Here is a 5,577-nt window from a genome sequence, read left to right as displayed (position 1 = left end):
GGGGGGGGGGGGGGGCAACAATATTTATTTAAAATATTCAATAAGATTGTTCTCATTGATCAGCATTTTTGTGCAAATGCACCTGTGGGGCGGATTATATAAAATTGTGTCAGACCTGTAACTTTCATTCTGTGCGTACTTTTGGGAGGGTAAACTTGTCTTGTTGTAACTGGATTAGACCTTATACTTATCAGCCTCACTCTCCTCGCCACTTTACTTGAAACGGTTTTGTGTGTGTTTTAAAAATTAGTCCCATTTCACGTTCTTTCTGTTTTGCGTGTACTGTATGTACGTGTGTGTTCTCTGTTTCCGTGCACTAAGTGGTGTCTTACATACGTGTGTATTAATAGTCCTTCTGTATTTCATCATTTGTACCATACATAAATATTACTATTCAATAACTAAACTACAACTTTCTAAAGACTTTGATAAATCTTATCTGCTCTATTTTTGAAATGTTTTATTTTAAACTCATACAGTATATAAATATTTAGTAAAGATTGTGGGGATATTTTTGAGTAGGCTGTTCTAAAATGGTTTCAGACTGTTTTAAATTACAGAAAGAATGCTAAGAAAAATATTTATTCACAAAATTATTTTTGGGTCTTTTTACATTTTTTAGAAAAATAAATAAATCTGTAATTCAAACTTCATTCAAGCAGGTTTTGCTCCAGGCTGTTATGTTTAATACGTTTATTTGCCAGTTATGTGCTCTCTCTGTTAGTCTTTCTGTCCTCTCAACAATTATTTGTTTCTTCTTGCTGTCTAATCTTGCCGTTCAGCAGGCTTGACACTATATAGCTCTTGTGCCCTTTAACTTGCATATGGCAGTATTATTGAGAAATAAAACACACAATCTCAAGGTGATGATTCTAATTAAATAAAACTCTGAGAGACTGTACAGTAGACCACTGTGACCACAGGGTTTCACAGACACATGTAAGAGACATACATGAGGGCTCGGCTTATTATGTCTCGTTCTGTCTGGTCCTGCATTATAGTTTAAAATAACAACAAACAAGTACAACTGTTATCGTGACACACCCTAATTTCAAACTTTTCGTCAGCTCGGAAAATGTTTTTCTACCCTCTTATGAGTCATAATGTTGATTGCCTTCTCCCTGACTGAGTTGTCTCATTAACCCTTTGTGGCCCTCTCCATCTTTTACGGCCTTCCACAAAACCAGGATGAAATGAGGGAGAAAAACAAGCCCAGTTCTGAAGGCCCTCAATAACCTTTTATCACAATTTAGCAATAACCTGAATCAATTTGATGTCTTAAGCAATAAAATATGCTGTTGCACTCCTATTTCTGCTGCTCCTTGGATGACAGTAAATTTACATTTTTTAATTAAACTAGCCGGAATTTTTATTAGGGGGCTGGGCTATGCTAATGGGAATGTTGTGTACAGCAGATTAACAGAGTTTTGAAATAAATTTAACAGGGACACATTTGGAGGAAAAAAATGCGAGTCATTGTCTTTAACCTCTTTCATGCCGATTTCTCCTGGGGGATTCTTGTATTCTAAGGAGCCTTGTCAGGGAAGAGTGCTTCTCAGCAACGAGGTGATTAGTATCGCCTTGTCAACCGAGGAAAAACACTCACATTCTCAAGATTTAGTTTTTAAATACCCTTTTCAAATGATACCAATATGTATGATTTTTGTTATCACTTATATATTCAATTGAATATGCTGACACAATTAACATCACTCTTTGAGTTAGTTAAAAATAAGCATTTAAAGACAAAATTCATGTTTTCCTTTGTTCTTTTTTTATGTCAAAAATAAGAAATTGTGTTCAACATTTTATTTACATTTAAAAACATCCCCTCACCAAGGATTCTTCCTTTTAATTTTCCTGTCAAAATTAATTTGTTTTCTATCTTTAAATTTAGGTGTCTGATTTTACACCTAAATCCGAAAAGAACTATTAAATAAGTGTCAAATACGGTAATTAATGGCAGTGTATATGTTTGTGTAGTTTTATGGTCCGCTCTCAGTGTTTGATTGATGTTACGCGAGGCTGTGTGTGTTATGCCTGGTTTTAGCAGAGTGGCAGGGGGAGAGAAGGGGGAACATAGACAGCAGACAAGGGGAGGGAGTTGTGTGTGTGCGTGCGTGTGTATGTGTATGTGTTCGGGGGGGTAGACAGAAAGAGAGGGACAGCTGAGTCCTGATTGAGCATGTGCCCAGTCATCAGACACAAGCCACCCAGCACCATAATTACCTTAACTCCCGTCTTTTAATACCCAAATCACACCAACTGGCCTTTTTTTTTTTTTTTTTCTTTTTTTTTTTTTTTTTTTCACCGGTAGAAAGAGGAAACATTAGAGATCAAACGTTCAGATAAACTCCAGATGCACGTGGGCTGCCATGCATCTTGCCACACTAGCCAAAGTGTTCAGGGCTACTTGATATGGGCCAGGAGCAAGGCAAGTGGCATCACCACCCCCTTTCTTCAATCCTGTGCACTCATGCAGTGGCCAGCACCTAATTAAAACCTCAAAGCTCCCCGTCACCAATCTGGAGTAATGGCCTAATTAATACTCGGTGAAGAAATATTCCAGAATGATAAACAGGTTGCACCTTGGGTCTTCATTGCCTTTATTATCTAAAATATAACAGGCCAAGTTTTTTATTATCACAGATAATGCATGTTTTTTAAACTGCTCTACTAAAAATGGGGAATGTGGAAACGGTGAAATATCCTTTTTAATTATACTATCTTAAAAAGGATGGAAATGAATTATAAATTGTATCATTAATTAGAAAAAAAAAGTTTTTTATCATGTATTGTTTTCTGGGCAAAAAAATATATTGTCTCAGTGTAACGAGCCGAAAAGAAATCCTGCTTTTAATCTCACAGCTGAATATGCCGTGTCATGTATTCTTGTGTGTCAAAGAGAGCTTCTGGTAACTTTTTTTTTTTCCAACTCGATTTCCTAATCTTACATATGAAATTATAATTTCATGCAAAGTAAGGGAGAAGAATAATCTCTAGTCGTTGATATGCTATATAAGAGGGGAAAAGGGGAAAATGAAGAGGTAATTAGCAGAGTGGAAGACTTTGGTGCGTTTGTCTGAAAGCATGGTCTCCACTGGCCATGAATGAATTTGCATGCTTTGCTTATCGAAGCACACTTATTAGGCCAGCTGAAAGAGAGATTAAGCCGGCACAAAATGTGGTGACTAATCCTTTTAAATGTGGCAGGGGGTCTTTAAGGTATGAACCAGTCCGTACATAGGTTAGTGGGTATGGAATGTGACAGACCACAACTTTCATATAACTGAATGTGTGTGAATGGAAGCAGCGGATGCAGGGGTTAACTATTTAATGACAAGGACAGTGATTGACACGGGTAATAAATTGATAGTTTATCTCCTGACCCTTTTATCTCTGGAACAAATACAGCAGGTGGGGTCAGGCTGGGTTGATATAATGACGGAAACACTTTGTGTGGTCCAACATCAGTGGCTTTGTCTTGTTTTTTTTATAAATCAATAATTGTTGGGGAGTTTAGTTAATCATACATTTAAGGCAAAGGTGTAAAAATGAGCAGAGTAGACATTGAAACAAATCTGTCTTCTCACTTAACCACTGACTTTAGTGGTAGTTTCAGTTTTCTGTCACCTTTTCTTTGACAGGAATTCACCGCAGGCTGTACTGTCTTTGGCTTTATTTTTGATAGGAGGAAAGAAAAAAAAAATCAACACAAACAAACATGGAACCTCTTTTTTTCTGTCACCTTCACTGTGAGCGAGAAAATGTTTGCTCTGCCGAGTTACAGAGCCAATACCCCTGTCCTCGTCCGTAATTGACTGCAAACAGGAACGTAGTGACGTTTAAACACTGCCCTCCTCTCTCTTCTGTGTCACACACACACACACACACACACATCTTCCACACAGTCCCCAACCCGGCACCCCTCAACTTCAGGTTCCCCTTCTGCCGTGTGTTTTTTCATGTGACATTCTATTCACTTGGGTCAGTAGCAGGCAGCACCAGCAATAATTACTGTCTGTACATGATAAATCTGAAGCCCAGCTGTTCATTTCTGTCACTGCCAACAGAGACAGAAAGCGAGGAAGAAAGATAGAGAAGAGAAAGGAGAGAGGGGGAGAGAGGGGACGAGCCCAGGAGTTTGCAGTTTGCCGGATTTCTTTCTTCCTTTTTTTTTTTTTTACTTGGTAACTTGATAGGATTACATGGTTCTAGAGCCCACACCTGTTAAGAGGCTGTTAGCAGAACAGTTGGCTGTCCCGTAGCCACAGCTTAGCCTTTTTCTTCTTTTGCTGCTGTCTATTCTGAATCCCCTTTTGGGGATTTCACCCACATGTATGACGAGAGTTTGTTTCTCCGGGCTTCTGCCTCAGTCAGGGGTGAGAAGGGGAGAGCGCTCCTTGTGACACGTGAGCGCTCTGTGTGTGTACCCTATGCTTCTGTGTGTGTGTGTGTGTGTGTGTGTGTGTGTGAGGCCGGGTCGGCTGACATCTCTTTTTCCCTCCCTCTCCTGAGAGACATTGTCTGCCATCAGTTGTGCTTCCCTCTCCGACCTCAGTCACACCGGAGCCGCCCCCAGAACAACATATATATACAAGCAACACGACAGCAAACAAAGAAAGAATTCAATTTAGTTTGTTTTTCTCAAGGGAGGGGGACAGGTGTTGGCATAGTCGTAAAATGCCCAAATACAGGTTAAACCAGACGATTTAAATGATTAAGGGTTAGGTTGAGAACGTTTGTGCATATTTTAGGAGTGCCAAAGCCCTGCTGTCAATTAGAAATACTTTTGGAAGGAGTGGTAAAAATGAGTAATGCATTAAATTTGTTGCTTGTTTTCTCTTGTTCGGCTATTATTAAAGTGGAAAACAGCCCTGAATATTGTCTGAACAGAGAAAAATATTGTGTAGAAGACAGTTTGTGAAGGACTCGGTGACAGTCATCAGACTTAGAAAATCGCATAACAGTATGTTGTTTTGTGCCTTGCTGCAACGTGTCTCGCTGCCTTATTTGGCATTCAGCAGCAACCCAGCTCTTTGGCTTCGTCACTTTGTATGGGCCCTCAGCACCTGTTCCCCCTATTGTGCCGGAATTTTCTATATTTGGCAAGAAGTTGGACTCCCTCAATTGGTGTGCAGGTCAATGTTTCTAATAGTTTGAGGGAGATGAACTTTTTTTTTTGTGCTGTTTTCTCAGTTGTTCGAAAGACAAAATTAGAAAACATGATTCAACTTGGGAGGACTACGAAACATTTCTCACCAGGGCATCTAAATGTCATGTTGTCCCTCACATGTTATTGACACGTTGCATTGCCAGGACTGCAAATTATCTTCCTTCTGAAGCACAAGAGAAATAAAAAAAGAGCAAAGTTAATAGATATCTCAGGCTAACTTTTAATTGTTCTGATATGTAATCACTAAATGACAATAAAAAAGGAGCAGGGCCACTTTAAAAGCTTTATCTCTTCTGCTCTGTGCCCAAAGTGTCATGTCCATAACAGCACCACCTGATCTACAGAGTAAAATAACCGCTAAGGCTTATTGTTTGGACAATATTGGAGGCCCCCCACACCCC

At 39.3% G+C, this 5,577-nt stretch overlaps 1 protein-coding gene across 3 annotated transcripts in view; it reads left to right on the top strand.

Moving 5' to 3' along the window:
* Positions 1–5,577, top strand: part of casz1 (castor zinc finger 1) — a 70,823-nt gene that overhangs the window by 1,161 nt on the left and 64,085 nt on the right. The gene's annotated exons all lie outside the window — the stretch shown is intronic.

Source organism: Morone saxatilis, unplaced genomic scaffold (genome assembly GCF_004916995.1).
Source record: "Morone saxatilis isolate NCDOM2014 unplaced genomic scaffold, NCSU_SB_2.0 Contig15, whole genome shotgun sequence".
NCBI lineage: Eukaryota > Metazoa > Chordata > Actinopteri > Moronidae > Morone > Morone saxatilis.
The sequence above is the reverse complement of the archived record's forward strand: the minus strand, read 5'-3'. Positions and strand labels throughout refer to the sequence as shown.